Source organism: Osmia bicornis, chromosome 4 (genome assembly GCF_907164935.1).
Source record: "Osmia bicornis bicornis chromosome 4, iOsmBic2.1, whole genome shotgun sequence".
In the NCBI taxonomy this organism is placed as follows: Eukaryota; Metazoa; Arthropoda; class Insecta; order Hymenoptera; family Megachilidae; genus Osmia; species Osmia bicornis.
The window spans coordinates 3,418,774-3,441,052 of record NC_060219.1 but is presented as its reverse complement, the minus strand read 5'-3'; the positions used below and the strand labels follow the sequence as shown (position 1 = coordinate 3,441,052).

Here is a 22,279-nt window from a genome sequence, read left to right as displayed (position 1 = left end):
TGGTAGCCGATGGTCAGTGAAATCGAGGGTAAACGGGAAGGATGATACCGAAACTGCAGTGTAGTAATACAGAAAATACCATAAGGCGTTAGATTCTAACTCTTAGAGCTCGTGCTCTTACTTATCGCTTGGGTTTAGAAGTTTAGAGTTTAAACTTCGGGCGAAGCATATTCGATTCTGTTAGTTTTAGAGGGAGCTTAAGATAGCTTAGTGGTTAGAGCAGATAAGTGGACGATCCAGGTTCGAATCCCGCTTCAGCGATTCGATCAATCAAATATTTTTCTCACTATAATTTCGTTCTTAAACTTTCCCAAAACCATCAATCTTTCCTTAAGTGACTAACGATGAATCCCAGTAGGTTGTAGAAATGTAAAAAGTACATAAAGAAACCGACTGCATCATGGAAAAGCAGAAGTCATTCAATAATTAGTTTACACACGTAACCAAGGTTCGTTCGTTCATCCTGATTCCGTTGGTTTCAACTTCCCTTCGGCTTTTCCCCGCACGTACATGCTCACACATGATCGCATGCAGTTTCACGTCAAGATGCGCACTCGAACGGGCGAATGATGGATCGAACAGGGCCTCTGTATACCTAACCAACAGTAGCTACCCTCCGCAATGGCCATTCTATCGTTATCGCTGGTGAAGATAACGATACAGTCTTAACCCGACTTCCTTGGCCTACGTCAGCCGAGATAGAGCATGCCCGCCTTATATTCCCTCATTCTCCCACGCGTGTCTCTTCGCTCGTTCCTCATTCTTTCGTCGTTCCTCTGTAACGTTGAAAACAGGTGAACGGGTAGACACGGCTAGTTGAATACGCCATTGTTATGGCCACGGGAATGCTCTTCTTTCGTCTCGAGTGAAAATCCATATCGTCGCGGTTCTTCGTACGTGGAAATTTCACCCTCTACCCTCTGGCAGGTTCTCTTCGGTTGGCTTAACGTTCCATCGCTTCGCGTCCGTTTCGCGTCTTATCGCTAGGCACCGGAGGCGAAGTAGATTCTCCACCATCCCCTCGAAAGAGCCTACCGTACCGTCGCAACCCTTCCTTGATCGAGAATCAACCCCCAGTCAAGAACTTGTATCTCGTGCTACTCGTTCTTTGCATCAACCCCCTTTCCCACGGCGATTCTTGTGTGACTTTTGCAAACGAAGTTTGATAATGTTTGATAAATGATTTATGTAGATTTAGATAATAAGCTATCTTTATTTAAATTTTATATCATTTTCAGAAAGTTATTGATTTATGATTTGATTTCAGTTGTAGGTGGATGTAGAAGAAGAAAGTGAAACGAAGAGGGAAACCTCCTATGGCAACTTGTTTCAAGAAAATGGTGAGCGAATAATTTCCTTTTTATTTAAATCTCATGTGAAACGAAAAGAAATTTGTAAAATTGTTTAACAATGGCTGATAATATGATATTCAACGGTAGAGTTTAAACGAACAAAGCGATGGGGACAAAAATGCTTAATTGATGCATTCATTGATGTATATTAACAAAGCGTAAGGTCTCTGCCCCGAGATGCGATTTCATTTTATACGTTTCCATCGCGATACTCGCGTTACAAAATAATTGCATGAAATCACGTGGAACAGTGTTTCGCTGGATTATGCGTTAACAACGATAAAAACACAGACTTCGATAAATTTTCGCAATTCACACGGGAGGAATTTAAGCATCGAACTCGGTTCCAACCAACCGGCTACGCGATGAAAAATTGTTGCCGATTTCGCTTCGATTCGTTGTAAATTTAAACGTTTAATCGAGCCGAACGCGAGCATTATATTGCTTTTATATGGAGAAATCTGCCGTGTATTCGTTTCGTTAAAAATCAGCTTGCCTTGTGCTTCTGTAATCATTTTCAGGATCATTCGTTCCGCGGCAACGATTCCGATAAATTCTCTGTCTCGTTTTCATGAATGAATTCATCCGCGTAGAACAAATCGTTTCATACAAAAGTATTTTAAGTCATACCTTCGTTCGGATCAAAAGGCTCTTTAGGAAAATGCTGAAAACCTATGCTATGCAATTCTCGACTCTTCCTTTCAAAATGATAAAATTAGGGTACTTCACCCTCTTTTGTCAACGGAAGGGTGTTATATAATCTTGACAGTAACGAAGTTCACCATAAAGTCGCCACGAGCCGCGAGCTTCCAAGCTATTTTTCTCCGCTCGTAAAAACCAATAATGGGCCGCAAACCCATCGACTCCGACCGTTTTAATGAAACTATTATGGCGTTTCACCGCATCACGGTTAACCCGCGATAAAATAGTTGGTCGTGACGTGTTATTGCCGGGTCAGGCTAGCGGTTGAAATTCGTCGCTTCCAATAATCGTCTCATTAATTCGTCTCTCGTGACAAATTCGTCTCCGTGTCGCGATGCAACTACGCGTGTACTTTTCGCTCGATACATACACGGCAGTTCGTATTTTTCCGCTTGAATTTCATTCCGACATCTCGTTAGCCGATTATAAGAGACGTGTTTATTTGCTGCACGCATCGTGTTCTCGTTATTCATTGATATCGCTCTATAATTCCTCTGCGTTCTAATTCGCTGCCAAAATCACGTTGTACATGGCATAGAGGACTTATTCGATAGATTAATTAACTGTTCAGTAGTTCTACGTATAAGCGTACAATTGAAAGTTTATTGAAACGGTATTTCCAAACGTCAAACGCACAATTTCACGTACGATTTCATCGTGAAAGGGATTCCGGACAGTCACAACGGCAGTTGTAAGGATTCATCGAAGGCAATGGTTCGCGATTAATTGTCGTTCATTGTTATTAGGGATCAATTATACGTGATCAAGCGTCGGTCGTTATTGGCCCGATTCTCTGAACGGGTTTCATTACTCGAATGACAAATACGGACGGTTCTATGTCGTGGATGGTTCGATTACTAAATACCGTCGTAATAATATCGCATGCTATATTAAACGCGTACCAGGTATTTTCGCGTGTACGTTGACGCGGGCATTCCACCTCGGATGAATGTATGCACAGCTATGTTACGTATCGCGCATGTCGCATCAAATTCGCGAAACACCACGTCTAAGGCTCGCAAACAGAGAATTCGTGAGAAATGTATATATCTGTCGACGACTGTCCCGGGGAAAATTCCTGGCAAGGAAATCGTCTCATAACGTCTGGTGCTATCTTCTCCGACGCATGTATGCAACCGAACTTGAGTATACGTCTGATACGATCGAATTAATGCACATAACTGACATTCTTTGCTTGGAATATTAGATACTCTGTTGACCTAACTTCTGGGAGAGTTGTCTGAGATGAAAAGACCAAGAAAATTCTTAAAGTTTATAAGATTATAACAGAATATTAAAATCGCACGTTTTGACAGATGTTTATAGACGACTTATTCTTCTGCACACTTCTTCTGTACATTTATAACACATAAAGCGTACGAAATTAAAATCCAAGTATTTTGTTCAAAGCTGAATAAATACGTTGAAAAGTCGTATGAACGTTTCGATAAAGGGAATCCCTCAGACACGATACCGATACTGTTTGCCCGACCGTGATTGGCAAACTGTGGATCGCGGAGCAATAAAAGGCTCCATTGTCGGGCGAACCAACAACAGCGTTTTTATTCGTAATGGAGAAGTTAGCAACATGGTACAGAAGCTGAAATTTTTACAATTCCACGCGAACGAACCGACGTTTTTTCGGGGTTGAATAAAAATTCCACGTGTCAGATCTCACGCGTGTTTCCTCCCACGATTGTAAAATATACAGCAGATTTTTTCGCGGGGAAATCGGGTCGAACGAGCAACATCGGGATAGAAGGGAATATTTTTAATTAATTTCCAACGGTGAAAAGGGGCGAACCGCGATGCTTGCATTTTCTTTGAGAGCACGCGATGTTCATTGCTAAACCACGTCAAAGCTGTGCATTTTGATGCCCTGAAAATTAAGTGCGCTATGGTCAGATGCGTATCGCGAAACTCGAACGTAATCGAAAATAAATTTTTATCGCTGGGAAGAAGATTTATGAAAAAATATCAAATCGGGGCAAAAATAATTTTTAAACGAAAGACTTTTATATAATGAGAAATATTAATATCTGAAGGGAATACCCTTAGAACATGAAAATAAAAAGGAGGCTAAAGATAAATTAAACTTACATCAAAATTACATGTTACCGATAATAACATGGGGTGCATAAATGTGTTACTGTTCGCCGTAGTTTAAATATAAAACTTCCGTTGTAAAAGTTGAGATTACAGCGTTTATAATATTCATTCATGGTTACACCATCAAAACTTCGTAAGTATATCCATTGTCCACATATTAAGTTCGTCAATTCGACAAGTTCTTTGGAACTTATAAACTCTTGCTGAAAAAATTATTTAATTATTAACATGAAAAGGTGGTCTATGGACAGTAATGTAGGTTCGATATTGTAAGTGGCTGATTTTATCCGTCGAAAATCTTCTTTCTTTTCTTCTTTTACGACGTCTCGTTTACCGTAGCCACGGATACCGATAAGTGTTCTGCGAGATCGTTTACGTGCGGTCGGATCTAATGATGTATCATTAACATATTATACATATAGGTGCGCCGGCATGTCGACGGTGGCTTACTCGAGGTTTACGAGCCAGTCGCAAGGCGGCTGGTGGCACATATTCTGAAACAGTTACTGAAAATTTGCATGTCCGTGCACGACGGTCTAGTGTGAACCGGACGTAAAAGAATTATTATTCAAATCCAACCTATTTTCCCGACACGAACTGCCGGGGCCAAATTAGACGCGAAACGGTCAGTGGTTCTTGGAAAGGGTGTACGTTTTAGGAACGATCATTCTTGTTGTTTTGACGTTTCCTTTTGATGATGTTTAACACAATAGTGTCACCAGGGAATTGTCATTGGTGGCGCAAACTTTGTACAATTAAATAATTAGTAATAGAAAAAGAAGCGTTAATATTATATGTAAGTACTAATGCTGGTAAATTAGTATTATAAATACTCCATGATTTATTCGACAAAAATATAGGTAACCTAACTACAGGTAGTTAACTAGAGGATAATTAACAGCATTTGGTATTAAATGAAGCTTTCTAAACTTCCAAAGCATTAATTCGCCCGTAATATTGCAGCTTCAGAGTTTACGAGGTTTTTTGTTTAGTTTTGGACGTTGATGACGATATTACATTTGCGACGTTAGAGGTTGAGCGTGTTTGCATGCCCACAGAAAAGTTTTATGTGCTCCGGTTTCGTGTTTGAACCTGCATACATAACCCTTTAGCCATATTTTAGAAAACATCATTTTCCTTCTCGTATATCACATTAAAATTATAGTTAGTTAATCGCTATATTTCATGCCAGAGTTAAATGAGAATGGCTTGATGAACAATTACTCTAATTATAATATTAACATTTCTCATTGTAAAAGGCGTTCGTGTGTTCATGTTCGCGATATATCCGATTGTTTTTCAAATTTCTGCTTTTACAAAATGGAGTAATACAATTGCCATTGCTGCATTTTATTTTCATCCTTTTCTAATTAGCTATTTATTTTCTAATCAGCTATTAGAAGCAAATAATTACCATAACGTCTTTGACATATCGCGAAAAATCGTACGGTTCGTATTTCTCCCTCAATTTCATGGATATCGGTAATAAAAATTCGCACGATATCGGTCGCGTTTCCTGTCGGAAAGCGATAGCTTCACCATGAACAGAGGCATCGTGCACGGAAGGAAGGAAATCCGCTGATACGTGAAAGCGCAGATGGATAAACCGCGCCGGGGACACAAATACCTTGGAATCCGTGTGTAAATCACGATCCATTAGGGGTTGCTTATCGATAGTCCCGCACTCGGGAAATTTCAACGACGATGTCCCGGGAAATTAAAGAACTGTTCGCTTTCGACGAATTCCTAGATAATTGAATCGCGATGAAAATTCTCTATCCAATCAAACGCGTTTTTTTACCGTTTTACAATGTTTTAAAAATCTGAAAATCTCTACTATATTATACAAAGTTTAATTACGTTTGCGCGGTCAACGACCGGATTACCTTCGAAGGGTTAAGTACAGTGGGGTTAGATCTGTACAGTGCAACAAACGCAACACACGTACTCAAGGATTATTACAGCGAATGAAGCCGTAAAAGCAGCGTGCACCATCGTTTCAACGTAAACACGTACGAATCTCGCCGCGGTAACAACTCGATAACGAGCTTAACTCTACATGCGTCGTCGTTTCAGAATGCTCGGTAAAGGCGTCGTCGAGATTTTTGTCGAATATTTCACAATAGAATTCCGGGATTTCGTAGGTACCCTTTTCACACGTTCGCTCAAGTTGATTCGTCCTCGTTTGACTGCTCGCGAACGAAGCGGAAAGGATCTCGAACGTCGAACGTTTCCGATGGATCCGGCGACGAGGATTACCTTACAAACCGGATGTGTATCCTCCGCGAACGAGATGGAAACCGATTGATACGCCATTGTCAACGTTTCAGCTGTGATGTATTCATGAAAAGTGGGATTGGAAATTCGAAAATGGTGATATTTATTGCAGTCAATTTTATCGCGTCGTTCGATTGAAATTACCCGAATACGCGCGTGATTCTTAGTTAATCGTGATGGAGTACGTGTCTCTGATCATCGGAGGGTGGAAAATTTTTGCAACTCGCCCTTATCACTTGCGGCGAGTCGCTTCGTCGAATTTCAATTCGCTTTATCGAGTACACGGCTGGATAGCCGCGTAATTTCTATTGTCTCGACGCACGTTACTTGTGCACGTGCGATTGAGCTTCATCGTACGATCTAGTCGCTCTTGTTGCTTCGGAAAACTGGGTCAATTTACGATCATAAACTACATTTTCCAACTGCAAAACGAAACATCAATTATTTATATTGGAATCCTTTTTCATTCAATAATAGAATGTGTTATTTGGATTGTGATAAAAATGAACTTGTTCAATTTCCACTATCCGAAAATGAACGCTAGAAATAAATACTCGAAAATCTAAAATAGGTTCCTGTCGACATTTGAAATATGGTTCAAGCTTTAGTTACACTTTGACCTCGTGTCGGCGATGCTTCGCGTTCGATTGAACTGGCTGTTTAATAATTCATGCTTGAATTGTCTCTCTATATCGAGCTACCGTATCGAATTCACGGAGAGGCTCGTTCTTACGGCTCTGATACCACAAACGCACTATCCTAATCGATATTTAATGCAATTTGCATGGATGGTCATTCAGTTCGGCCGGCTGCCTCGTTGTTCCCACAATCATTCTGTGATTTCCGCGATACAATAACAATTGGGGTCGCGCAACTGCTACGTGATACCGACGACACTAGGAAATTTGTTATACATCGTTGCGCAGGATGAATTTCGTGCAATTATTTTTGAAAATCTTTCATTTCTAATTGTCATTTTTCATACGTTGACAGACTTTTTCGTAGAATGAAGATCCATAAATTTCACATAAACGAAATATTTTGTTGTGAAATAATTAAATAGTAAAGTTCTATTTAATCAATTTAAAAAAGATTTCACAAACTCATGATTCATTTATTGTTATGATAGATAACGCACCGTTTGCATCTAACAAAACGTAAAACTAAATAAATCTGTTCGCTACGTGGAACCGTTGAGAAAATATCGGAACAGAGGTTTGATCGAGTGGTTATTCCGTTCGCTCCTTGACCTTCCTAGCGTAAAATCCAGATTTATAGGATACTATTAATTTCCAGGGTGAATCCGGCTTGGCAGCCACGTTCGCATGTTTCATACTACGTTAGGTAATCAATTGGTCCGAGTATGATTAGCTCGTAAAGTTGTAGAACGGTAGCACCTTATCGCGACGCCTCCGTGCTGTCTATACGTCTGAATACGTTTAACGCTCGACTTGCCTACAGGTCTTGGTGTAATAATTGAGATATGCGGATGTGGATACATTGACGAATGGTGGAGTAAGTTGAGTGTCTAATGGAATTCATTCGTGTCTCGTTAACGTGCCGTTTACCCCCGAACGGTGATCGTTTCCTGTTCATTTCGTTTATCAACTATTCATTGCTCCTTTACATTCATTTTACCACGGATCTTAATTTCCCATCGTTTCGATTTTCTTTTAAAAGTTCCTTCAGATTACAGACATCAAAATGTTAAAAATATTGCAAACAATAGGATTTCTGAGAATATAAGACGATTCCAAAAGCAATTCTTGTACATCCGAAAGCTATTACCAGCGATTTCATCTGAAAGCACACGTTCGCCTACGTGTAAACGAATTTCTATCCCATTTCATCTCTTCATAGCTCTGCCACTCGAACGTAGGAAAGTGCGTGGAGCAAATAACCAACGGTGTGTTGCGAGTATCGATCGAAATTCTCGTGGAAAAACGACGCCGGTTGCTCGAGGGTGGTGCGATGGGTCGGGAATGATTTCTGGGGTACCGTTCTTCCAAAGACGTATCCTCTCTGTTTCATAGTTCTTGTCTTTCGAAATATTAAAAACCGTTTATCAGAGTTCACTCGTGTGTGCTTCCTCGGAGCGTGCAATATGTGTCCCCGAAGATCAGCGAGATGTATCGTGTATTTTTCTTTCCTCGCTTTTTTCTACCTAGATCTTTCTTTTCCTTTCCTTTGATACAGAGTCTCTCCGGTTGGTGAAATTCAAAATTACCAACTCGAAAATTCCTGATTCGCGAAACGAGCACGGCTCGCAGAAAGAAAACCGGCCAACCAATCTTCCTGTGTACGTTCGCTCGCTCAGCACCAAAGCAGATTGAGGCTGGCTGCTGGAACTCACATAGTTACTCGGCTTGCTTGCTCGAACATACGCGTTGATATACACACACAGAGAGATCGCTGATTCTGAATTCACTTTCCAGACGAGTTCACGAACCAATTCTTGACTTCCCAGCTATTTCCTCTCTCGCTGAAATACTTAATCAAAGCAAAAGAGGCGCGCGCCAAGCTCGAACGGTAGGAAAAGTTGAAGAAGGGAAAACGATAGCTGCGTACACGGGCCGAAGGCGATGATCGTGTGCCGATAAACTGAACAACGTTTCTTCTTCCGGCCTCGGGAACGAATCTATTATTCGGAAACCTAATTACGTGCCTCCCTTGGAATCTCGATAAAAAGAAACATCTTACGCCGAGAAAGAAAGGAAGGGTACGCGATTCGCAGCTCGAAGGTATTGATTTTACGCGTACACCAAGCTATCCGTGATTACTTAATGAAACTCGCGAACAAGGTGGAGATATTTCTTTTCGATGCTATAATTAATCGGCTGAACGTCGAATGCAATAATCGAGACGGAGATTTGAGAAATCTTACAAAAATTTTGTAAGCTGCATAAATAGCTGCACAAATGTTCACAGTCTACTGATTATGAGACCGACGTTTCGTACGAACCAAGCGAATAATTTTCCTCACGTCCGATACAATTTTCCCCGGCTGTTAATTAAACCGCGCTCAGAACTTTCGGATCCCAATTAGCCTCCTTAATCGGTCGTTATCGAATGGTGCCAGATCCGTTCGTCGATTCTTTGCCCTCCTACGCCCGCTCTTCTGACGGTGGCCGGTAGTTGCGGTCTGCGAGACTGGTGTAGTCTCGCGACCGAGGTGGCATCGATATTTATTGCATTTAATACCGGCTGGCTCGCGTTTACCTTAATTGCACCGGTTCACCGCTGTTCGGTGCGGTTACCGTGCCGTGTAGATCGCCACCAAGACGAGGGATAATTCTGAAACCGTCGGCGAACAGCTTTCCTAGAAGGCCTGCAATCACGGTGAGAGCCGAGAGGAAGACACAGAGTCTCGCAGTGGCTTAATCCTTTCCGTTGCAGTGCCGTTGCTGCTTCCGATCGAACAACGCCGCCTGTCCGACGTACAATTAGTAGAGCGGAAGCTACTGGCCGGCCCGGGAGTTGACAGCTAAGCACCGTTCCGCTTAATATGTCTACTTAACGGCTTCTCTTGTGCACAAGCTGCAACAACGATCGATCCACCGTGGATCGGTCCTGGTATTGTGTGCAGCTGAGAAATGAACGCGTGCGAACACAAGAAGGGCGATGCTACTATCATCCTTCTCGAAAGACGATTTTCCAGTCAAATCCCAAGGGTACAATGAATATCAATTTAGGTATGCACGATGCTCTCCTTCTTAAGATTTAACTCGCCCTGCTCGGTTCACAGAATGATTTTTTAAATCCGTGAACGTCATAAAAAGGTAGAATTTTTAATTGAGGGAAAATTCTGCAAGGTTGTCCCCGACGGGCAGCTAATTGTATTTTTTAATCTTTGATTGCTTGCGTTCTGACAGGAAGCCTTGCCTTTTTACGTGATTAGCAAAGGAAGCAGGGGTCTGACGAGGTGGTCTACAGGGGATGATTAACTTCACGGTTGATATATCTATTTACGAAGTTACCGTGAAGGCGTAGAAGCTTCGTTATTGCAGCCTCGTTTAGCGTAGCTTTAATTTTTGTGTACAGAATTCGTGTCCACGAACCTGCCAGCCAGGAACAAAGGTAAATTTAATTCGCTCGGTTAATGCTGTCGGATCAATTTTGCTTTAACGCTGCCGCTGGCAACGTTAAATGAACTCGTTCCCGTTAAAAATTCCTAAAAGCTTCTATGGAACAGACTTTTTCGCTTGGATTTCATGAAATTCAGTAAACGATACGGCTGTATTCGGTATTATTGTTCTGAACATTAATTCAGATCAGAAATAAATCATCTCTTACCGTATTTGTGATATTTTTTAAAATTTTTATCATAGAGTTTGGGCAATTATAAAAGAATATACGCGTAATTTCAACTCCAAACCTAATAAACTTTTGTTATATTTTTGAAAATCTTACGTTTATCCTTCAGCTAGGTAAACAATATCATCGCAAATCGATATAATCGAGTAACTCGATTGCAAGGATTATCCCCTTTGGTTTCAACGCATTGAAGCATCCGTGCTTGAAAAGTTAAATAACGGAGGAATGATTTAACCGCAGGATTTTATAGAGGACTTTTATATTTTCTACCGGTGGTTAAGTTGTCTGTCAACGTTATTTGAGTTTCAAAGAACCCATCTCGACAAGTATCCTTCAACTTTCTGACCGATCAGGGAAATATAAAAGCTCGCTTCGTCCTGAACTGATTGAATTTTTCATCGTCGAGAATACTTGGTAATGCGTTATATGAAAAAAGAGATGGGGACGAAAAAGTCGATAAATAATCGTTAAACAGTATTTAATACACGCCGGGAATCGGTACAATGTTTCAGGAAAAAATTTGCTGCTTTTACTTGTTTACATTTCGTTGATTGCAACAAACGCGACAGTGTATCAAGCAAAAAAAAAGAGTAACTTTTTTATTCAACACGGCGTTTCCAGGGTGAAACGTTTAAATGAACACGCGAGTATTAATAGCAGAAACGTGGGTTATTAATTTTTAAGTAAACACGAAACTACGCTGTTTGCTTTTAACGTTTCATTTATCTCGGATATTCCGGTTAACTGGCGCCGAAAAAACCTTCCAGCATGCACTTTAAGTAACGTTTTACATTCGAACGGTGTATTGGGACAGAAATGACACGTACAGTAAACATGAAAAAAAAAAAAAATGTTTTTTATATTTTTCAGGAAAGAGAATTTCCTTTTTACAAGAACTGAAATCGTGCGTAGAATGATAAATAAATATTATGACGGGCTCATCATTCCTTAAAATAACCAATTTTAACGCGACAGCGACGTAGAATTTCCAGTGTAAAATTTCTATGAATTTAAATTGCTGATTCAGTCGGTGTTTGTCGATCGTGCAACGTAGAACAGTGATGACGATGGCGGTGAAAAGAGATTTCGCTCAAGAAAGGATAAAAGTCTGCTGCGAGAGTCAAGGGTGATGCTGAAGTGGCTCTATTGTTTGATTTTCTTCCGAGTGGTCGTCTGAAGATGATCACTCGGGGTCTTTTAGACACTGCTTTCAACTGTTGCGAACACAATTTTACTATATTTCAACGCTGTTGATCCTAGTAATTACTTATTGTTTTACGCCGGTGTCTCTTTAAGAACACTCCCACGATAAACTATTGTAGAAGGATCAAAAGTAACAATTTATTAACAACCTTCACATTATCGAAATCATTAGAGTCTGAGAATTTTATTTCGTATTATTCAATCTTTTTTTTGCCAGAAAGTAAAAGTACGTAAAAGTTCTAAAGCTTTTTATGACGTATTACAAGAAATAGTGTTTAAAGTCTCACCAAGATTTTATTGTTCCTTTTGGAAGGTTTAGATATTCATGACTAATTAACTTTAATTTCTCTTAAAAGTTAACGAGAAAACTTTTCGAATTCTCGAGTGTCGCGAGTAAACGATGATAGTGATAGCGGGCTTCTTTCACAATAAAGATCATATTTGAAATGTCGCCGTGTTTGTCTCGCTATTGACTGACCAACAGCGATTTCCGGGGACCGGAAATGAGCGAACAACGTTCTTCTTTTCAACGACCTTAAAGGTGTAAGTCTGAAAAGAATCGGTCGTTATCCGATGAAAGAACTTCCTCGGACCTGTAGACGAGCATAATTTAAATTAAAACCATTTAACGCGTTAAATCGTCGAGATATGCAATAAGGAAGCGGGAAAGTTGGGGCGTAAATTTCCCATCCTCGTTCGCGAAAACAACTCTCGTAAAAGGAGTATTTTGCGAAAGCACTTTTAATTTCTTAGATCGTGTTATATAACTTGGAAACGATTAAGTCTTTCTTCAATTTTTTATAACATCAACAAACTCTGTTTATCGTATTAAAAATTTACTATTTACCGTGAAAAATATTTGAAAAATACAACATTGCACCTCATTTAAGAGAATTAAGAGAGAATTAATATTAATTATATTAAGAGAATTATATTTCTGAATTTGTTACGTTTTTCTGAAATCAGTGTTAAATTGAATAATTATAAACAACGAGGCAATATATCTTTAAATTACTAATAACATTTCTGTACGGATACATGAATTATGAATATTTTAATTAGGAATTTGCAAAATTCGTATTACATGTTTATCCAGCAATACTTTCTCCTTTTTGCGGGCTTTTCAACCCCCGCCTACAAATCAATTACGAGAACACCGTGTAACGATAACGCGAACACCCTGTACACAGATTATGTACAATACCAATTACGGGATACGCGTAATGCTAACCTACTGTGTATGGTGCAGACTAATTACGAACATCAATCCCACTGGTAATGCTGGAAATCTGTCGATCCATGATCATCGATAAATCCTTCTATTGCAAACACTAAATTCTCGCAAATCGGGCTTTTTCGCACTCTAAACTGAATGTTTCGTAATTGACCCCGTACTTGCAGTGACATAAAAACTGTATAATTCATCGATATATCCAGATCGACATGAATTCTGCTTACACTCAATTCAAATAAAATACGATCGTATTTCAGTGAATTAATGGGACGTTGATTTAAGTTCTAGACACTTTAGTAATGTTTCAAACTAATTGCTGGGAAGTTATTATCTGTCTAATTATTCGAGTGCTTTGCAGAGATACTCAACAAATTTTCGAAGTCAATTTCTGCTTTTAAACCAAGCTTTGTAAAAGGAATATTTCAATTCATGCTTTTACACGAGAAAGCACTTTACAGTTGATTACATCGTCATTACAGTTTCACTTCACTAAATTTCGACTTCAATTGGTAAAATGATACGCAAGAGTTAATCGTTTATCGCGCTAAATAGGTGTAAATATTTTGCGTGAATAATTTTGCATTTCCAGATACTCATCCCCGTGGTACTTTCGTTTTTATTTTTCATTCCCATTGATTCTCGACTCTCACCCTTGCATAGCCTCGCACTTTATGAGCGTAGTTTTAGAATATAGTGTCGCCCCTTTGGATAAACAACTTACACCCGGCAACGAGCTTTATAAATTTCAAAGATTCACGAAGTTGCTCGTACCGCAAGAAACATTGCACCGATGATCTGGTTGACGTCTACGTAGACGCAGCTTTTCCGCTTTTACGAGATTACTTTGGGAGGGGTGCCATCTTCAACGACGTTGTTTATCTCTGCTTTGTGGGAGAAATTAACACGTTGATTGCTACAGTAGAAATACCAGCTGCGGCATATTGCGATATAGATTATTCAAAGGTACTACAAATTCATTTTTTTTTAATCTTGTGCTCCAAGTTTCTTCCTCGAATTGCTAGTGTAATTTCCATGCTGTTCAGAATTCTCTCTTTTTCTCTATTTTTTGAATTTTACACAAATCAAATTTGTCTCTAGAAATGTTTAGATGATAGAGTAGATAATAATGAAACGGAGAATCATAGAGTATAAGATTAATTATGAAAATCTCTTAACATCACAGTGTGCCGTCAACGTGTTAACCTTTAGGAATTGTGGAGCTAATTTTCTTGAAAGTGGGAAATTGGAGCTTGAATACGTGGAAGAAGAACGAGCAAAACGCAATCAAGAGTCGTATGAAATAAACTCGAGTTGCAACGGGAGCATATTCGAATCTCATGCATACCCTGTCTGTGAAGTTTACTACGTATGGGTAGGGAAAACTTGTATGGGTGGCTACGAGTCGCAAAGGAACAGTAAAATACTGGAAAATATCGAGGCACGCCGACAAACGCGAATGTTAACGTAACTGGAAAATAACTAGGTAAACGAAATTGGTACAGGAATATTTGTCTTTATACCGTACACGTTAGCAAATTGCAATTTTCTGTTATTGCCCTATAACGAGCACTCAATACCTACTTTTTAATTAACATTTATACGATTTATTTCTGAAAATTTCATATAATTTCACATAATTTCATACAAATTTAATTGATTCTAACAATTTACGTACCTGTATGAATTATTTAGTTGAGCATAAAGTTAATTAACAAAATTCAGCTCAATGTACAGAATGTATAAAATTGAATTCTGAGAAAAAAGAGATATTAAAAGTAATGTTATAGAGCATCAGATGATCGTATAAACTGAAAATTATATGTGTAGGTAGCATGAGCTTTCATTGAAGATTAATCCTTTGAGGTTCGAGTCCTTTTCGCTCTTCCGTTCCATTTTAGGTACATAAATTAATACTTCAATACCTTAGTCTATGTATACTATGATAAGCTGTGGATTAATCACAATATTGCAAGAAATATTTTTGGAATTATACAATAATCATTTATCTCCTTGCCACAAAGTTACCAGCTTTTAAATTGGAATTAATACATAATACGAAGAATAGAAATAAACTGAGCAACGTTCAGGCATTTCTCTGGAAAGTACTTCTCTTTTCGACTTTTCTTCTCAAGTTTCGCATAATCGCAGCGTTAGTTCCGGCGACGTTAATATTACCGTATAAAAGTAGTCGTGGAATTTCAAGCGCGCGATGTGTTTTCGCGGCCGGCAAAACCAGAGAAATTCTATTTCGACCCAGGCCATACTACGCCGTCTCGTATTGCATGCCTGAGCTGCAAGCTTCTGAGCAAACTCGTGAATTAGAAATAACGCGAGCACGCCTAAGCAAGCCTATGACAGACAGGCGAGGATATTTCAGCCAGCCAGCCCTTTCTACCCACCGCCGGAACTTCGACTACGTAACATTGTAAACTACGTAATCTTCGGTCGGTCCAGAGGTAGAATTTGTAAATTTCAAGCAGGAAGAATGCGGTTTCGGGGTTGTTGAATTAATTACCAGGCTCGATCAAATGCAAACCGAAATTTTCCCAAAATTCATAATATTTATTACTTCATTTTCGAAATACCCAGGGATAATCATTCGTGAATTGCATGCGAAATCTTCGAAAAATTCGGTCGTTTGGCGTGATCGAATTTTCCATACATTCGCGACAGAAGGAATAAAAATTGAAATTTTTATTGAATGAATCACTCGTACGTAGTAAAAGGAAAAAATAGTGGAGATCTGAAAAGCGTTCACGTAACGGTAGAATATTCTAGCTCCCTATTGTTGTGAAAATGAAGGATCGAGAGTACTTGAAAGTCTTCGCCCCGTCTTGTTGTTCAAATATACCGGCGCTGTTTGAGCTAAATCGAAACTATTCAAAATATTGTGAATAAAAATGTGCTTATGTGATCATCATGCTACAATCACCATTTCATTACAATTGTTATTAGACAATTGTCATCAGATCGTACAATAACGTGAGAAGGGAATTTATGTTACTAATCATATGAAAGATGAATTGTTAAAGATTCCTCCCTCTATTATAATACCACATGCATTTATGTACGTTATGAAAATCCCCCTCCCACAAGCTGGTATGATACGCGTTTCAAGGAAGATATACTGGCCCATTATTAAAGTTCACGCGGCAAGCTTTTGCTTCGAAGTTTACATGTAACAGGAGGTGGCATGTTCTCGAGGAACACCGTGTTGGAAAATGTATAAATTCGCGCTTAAATTTTCCTGCAATCGTGTTAGGTATCCTCGTGATCCTCCTGCTCGATGGAATGTTATTATTTCAAATATACTCCCGTCAACTCGTCTCTCCAAGTATAAGAAATTCTAAAAGAGAGTATATTTTTTCCATTATTCACGATTCCATGAATTCAAATATCCTCGGCTGTTTTTTTAAATATTTATTAAAGTATAAATATAAAATGTCTACGTAAATCATGGTAGACTATTATTAAATTAAGCTTGTTAAGTTAACAGCTTGAACGCGGTGGCTGAAAAGAAGAACAAATTTTTCAATAACTTGTTAGGAAGCCGGTTGTGTCATGTTGTCGATAAGTTAGTCACTCGAAACTTTATAAGTATCGAGGAACGAGTTGAAAGTATCAGGTTGTGTTTATTGCAAGCTTTTTAATTAAATTCGATGTATATAATGGTATTGATCATCGGTGACCTCCGTGGTAATCAACCTGTTAAGGAAGTTCTGAAGCAGTAACCGAGTTGCAAAACTTTCAGCTACCGAACTGACCTGTTATAGCATGAAAAGTGGCCGCCGTTAATCTCACTTTTAAGTACACTTCAGTCTATACATATTACAGAACTTGTTAAACTTTATTCACTTTCAAACAACCTATATCACGTCGAATTATTATGCTTACATTATTAAATTGGCAGCATCAAAATTCTTTTACCAATGAAATTTTTAATTAAAATACACAGCATTTGAATTAATTGTAATTTTTCTGTTTTTTTTTTGTTGTATAATAATTTCGTAATTTCGGTATTTCGAATTAAATGAGTAAATAAATTCCTAATAATAAGAGCAATGGATTCCAATGGAAATTCAAGCGTCACGAAGGAGGACCCCGACAGGTAACGCGTTAAAGAAAGCGTCACGGGTGCTGTAAATCTTTGATTTCGTTTGTAACGAAAATAGAGGAAAACTAGAACTTGTTTTAGCATTCTTCGAATAGTCATATTCTCTCTCTACCCAATACCAATGTTATTTATGTTCGCCTCGAAGTTAACAATAGCATTCTCTATTTTCCCTGTCAATCATTGTGACAATAGCGATTGTATTTTCTCGCGACTCAGTAGATTTTTCTATTTTACCATCTTATCTTTTATTAACGCGTATTTCTAATAATAGATACAATAAAATATTTTTAAAGCACCTTCTACTTATCATTTTTCTTGCTTCGATTTTTCTATTTAAACGACGACTAACAACGTCCGACGGTTTTCTGAATTTATTCTCACTGAGGAAAGATTCTCTGCGGTTCTCCATTTTCTTTTTTTCTTAATTTAACTTGTTACGAAAAGAGCAGGAAGTGTGCTAGAACGCAATCGATCGCGACCACCGTCGAGACTCGCCCCGTTCTTCGTATCTTCACCGATGCAGTGCTCGATGCAATTTACGTCTCTGCACTTTGCGTGGACGGATATTTTAGCGAACTTCTTTCCCGGCCAGAGCACGTTATATACCCGCTTCTTCAGCGTGTGCGTATAAAACTTTCAGACGAGGAAAAACCGGATGCTTCATGCAGATATCTATACACTTATCCCATCAACCTTCTCTTGCAGCATTGATGTACCATGTTAGAGATGCTTTATAAAACCTCATTGCTGAAATGCACCTTTAAAATGCGAACACATTGAATTTTATTATTGAATATCTTAAATGAAATACCTCGATTTAATTTTAAGGTGATTTGTATAATTTCAAGTAGAACAGCCATCATAGAATAATCTTTTCTTTCAATTTATCGCCGATAATCAACCAATCCTCTTTTTACAAAATACTCGTAACAGAATCGAAAGATAAGTTATCTAATTTTACTCTTTATCGTTGATAACTGACTCAAGAAACAAATTTTATGATACAGTATGACGTTCTGTCAGAGATAGTACGTTTGCGTGTTTGAAATATCGGTGCATCAGGAAAGTTCAAGGAATTATTGCACATCGTACACAAAGGCGAATAGGAAAAATAGTTGGAAAACGAGGCGAGCAATCGGTGCGATTGAGTCGACGGATGTGCTCAGTAAGACGTGAGTAAGCCGCTTTATTACCAACCGAGCGAAAGTTAAGTCCGCTTTTCAGACTACCTTGAATCTTTCTTGAAGTATCGATTAACTTCTCGACTGCGAGGTTTAAAACGCGGCTTTAAACAACGAACACGTGAACACTGGGATTTTCGAAAATCCCCGAAGAGCCACAGAAAAGTATCGATGCACCATTGTTTCATCGTGATAATTGTAATTAAAAATTGAAATACTATATCCTGTGGTATTTTCACACGTTTATTACATCATATCCTATTTCTTTGTTTTATAAAATAATATATAGAAGCAGAATATATCGTATAGTTTAAAGATACAGTGAAGTGGGATGGGTGGATGCGAGTGGATCGACATTCTCGAACGGGACGTGATAATTTAGTGAACAGCGGAAAGAGAGAAAAGGTCAGGAGAAAGGGGTGCAAGAGGTGAAGCGTCAACGACGCGCTGGAATTCGAAGCATTCGTCGAACGGGAGCATCCCGTGGCAGCCGATGAAAGGAGAAACTTCGATCGTTTATCACGTTCGTTTCGAGGCTCCAAGTTTCGTCCAAGTTAAACTGTTTGGACGAACATGAGGCACGCGGATTATGGATCCAAATCGTCGATTGTTATCGTTCGACGAAGTTTCCGTACCCTTAATCCCGCGTCTTTGAGGGAACGCTTCGTGACCGTGCGGTTCCTCGTGGCATTCAAACTCACGCTACGGTGCATCCCTAATAAAACGAAGACCTTAAATTATGCGCCATCGTCCTGGACACGACATTCTTCTTCTTCTTCTTCGAACCCTTATTTCTCCTCTATTACTCTCGGCCACTTGTCGTTTTCCCGCGTTTATCCGCAGGAACATCTTGGCTTTTTGAAACCATCCTCGAGCGGAGTTTTTTGTGCTATTCTTCCGGTAATCCATTGGACGTCGAAGTACTCGATCGTTCCTCATTTGGTGAAGCAACCCCTTCACTTCTTCGGAAGTCCTTTACTTCGTTCGTCGATGCTTGTTAGAGTTTGTCTGTGAATCGTAAATTTCACGATGTAGAGCGTTCTAGATTCTTAATTAATGCCGTAATTTATTGCAGTAGAAAGGAAGGATTAAGATAAAAATTTCTGAGGTAAGAAAGGAAAAATTAATTAATAATTACTATTAAAACAGTAGCCTGAACTTGCTATGGTAACGAAGAATTCTTGTGGGAAGAAATATGGCTCGAGGGCTTTAAATTACCTCTTCCACTATACTATGTTTCTAACGTTCACTTAGCTACTTCGTGCTTTGTTAAACATTTTGCAACTGGCTACGTAAAAAAGATGTATGTTTACATTTTCTGATAAAAGTTTCTGAATAAGTTCACGGTTAATTGAACGTGATAATACGAAGAGTTGCATTATTTACGTTCTTCAAGTTCTTCGTTAGTAATACACTTTACTTGTATTTACATCAATTCCTCGTGGAAACGCTTCGAAAGGCTTTTTGCCGCTTCGTCGTCTGCATATTAGCAAATATTTTCATCATAAAAACACAGTTCCGTAGCTGTTCCTTGATACCAGAGGAAAGAAATCTGCACAGTAGGTCAAACAATTAATCAAATTACGGAAGAGGTTTGAGGTCAGCTCTGAATATTCAGTTTTCTGTCGGTAACGCGTTAAAAAACCCATCATATATTCGTTTAATCAGTTAATGAATTTCTTCACGCACGAGAAACAACGATCAATCAATATCGTTCATGAACTCTTTCTCTCCTTTGCAATTTCTAGGAATTAAAATTACATTTCATTTACTACGTTTCATTCGTATTGCTTCACTTTTTTTTTATCAATACTGCTACAATTTCACAAAGATAAACAACAATATCGATGTTTAATTTGATCGAGCTTTAATTATAACTGCATCGGTTTATACGTCGATTAATTTATTGGCAATTACGGTACATTTACATAATTTGATGGAGGTATGTTTAATAAGGAAATATCATTGTTTATACTGACCACTGGGTTGAACAGAACGCTGATGCGATAGAAATTTTTGAAATTACCTAATTAGTATTTAAAATAGAGTAAAGAATAATAACGTTAAAAAATCCAACTATGTATACAGAACGAGCATGAACAAACTGTCCTGAAAAATCATTAGAACATCGTCGGATAAAGCGTATCATTCCGTCGAAGTAACTGGACGATCGTTTCGATCTTAATTACACGATCGCGTATTTATCTGGCAGAATTCACGCGCTATCTAGCTGGTAATTAAGCGGTCGGCGAAGAACGTTGAGAAGCTATTAACTCGCTGCTCGGCCAACGAGGCAAGGTCCTTGGATTGTTGCTATACTTTCTTGTGATAATGGTGAATTAATAGAGAAGCAGTTAGGGCGGTCTGGTGGGAAAAGTTCTCGATATCCGTCCTCGTCGTGGCGGGAAGCAGGACCACGAGACGGTAGACGGTTAATTAAGGAAACCGTTAACTGGGGAAGACCGACTTATCTGCGACGATTGGCTGCTAAGTTACCCAACGGAGCAAATGTTTCAGAGTTTCAATCAGCTTCCTACTTTCCACCCTTCCCTTTTGCCCGCACCATGGAATAGCTACTTTGCAGTCGTAGCCATAAGACGCTCTTGAATGCGATTATAATAAATTCTTCGCTGAAAGTTGCCGAAGCGCTCGAATCCGCTTGCGATGATAATGGCCGAAGGAGGATGGGACCGTCGTCCCAAGCGTGCTCCACTTTTCAATCTCCGATGTTGGGATTACGATTTACACGACAACCATCAGGCTTCTTACCAGGATGTTAAAGACTTTCATAGATACATCGTCATCTTCGTGTCTTGGTTCAGTAATTTTCCTTTGATTTTGCGCTAAATAGCTTCGATTATTATATAAATTTCTTTCCAGACTAATTACCTGATCTTGATGGAATGAAAAATTTTATAATTCTTTAATAATTGTGTGTCTAATATCTGATTTGTTTTTGTGTTTCAGGTGGTTGCATAGGATTCGTTTAAACAGAGACTACATGCAGGTGAGTTACTTTTCTCCATTTAAATTTACATACATATCTAACGTGAAAATTTGAAATTATCTGTAAATGATTTAGTGAATTTAAAAATAATCGAAGTTATAAAGTTACAATGAGTTACGATTCGCGTCGCAGAGATTGAAATTTTCATATGATTTTTCGCTGAAAATTGAATACTGCTTGCAACCGTGTTCGCGCGGAATATTTCCGGCATTGGTTGAAATGCGATTTCCTTGCGGCGATCACAGTTTTCGAAAAATACAATCCCACGTGGAATTATTCAAATGTTACTTGGTGGACCGCATTTTTTGTTGTTGTTGTTGCTATTTCGATCAGAATATCCGTAAAGTGCCGAAAGCTATCGGTATCGAACTCGAGTAACCGATGAAGAAAGAACCGAACGATGGAAAAACAGCGAGAATAAGGAGAAAATTATTTGCGGGTTGGTTTGATAGCTGGCGAAGAGAAACGAGGTCGTCGTCGTCCTCGCCGTACCCTATTCGTATCAAAATAGAAAAGAATTGTCTGTATCGTTCGGCTAACGATGCAGTCAGCCATCGTCGTCGCTCTATAACCCCCGGGATTTAACAAGAGAATATTTTCTTCGTGCTCCTTCGGGACACAAATCATCGCCGGAACAGGAAGGGCGAGATCGTATTTTTACACGGACATATTTCTAAGGGGTTTAATTAAACGTTATTCGATGAAATTTTGCTGAAACGTTTGGCCGGGGATGTGTAATTGAATTGGAACCGGGAATCGTTCGCCCTACACTTTACGACTGGCAGT

The 22,279-nt window shown here is 39.0% G+C and overlaps 1 protein-coding gene across 5 annotated transcripts in view; it reads left to right on the top strand.

The window, feature by feature from the left end:
• Positions 1 to 22,279, top strand: part of LOC114872988 (leucine-rich repeat-containing protein 24) — a 218,701-nt gene that overhangs the window by 90,224 nt on the left and 106,198 nt on the right. For 2 of the 5 annotated variants that reach the window (XM_029180839.2, XM_046285354.1), the window contains 2 exons: positions 1,268 to 1,340; positions 21,454 to 21,493. The gene's annotated coding sequence lies outside the window, so the exon portion shown is untranslated. Of the gene's footprint in view, positions 1 to 1,267; positions 1,341 to 18,343; positions 18,478 to 20,576; positions 21,303 to 21,453; positions 21,494 to 22,279 lie in introns of those variants that run through there. The other 3 variants (XM_046285357.1, XM_029180923.2, XM_029181017.2) reach the window with 2 other exon arrangements.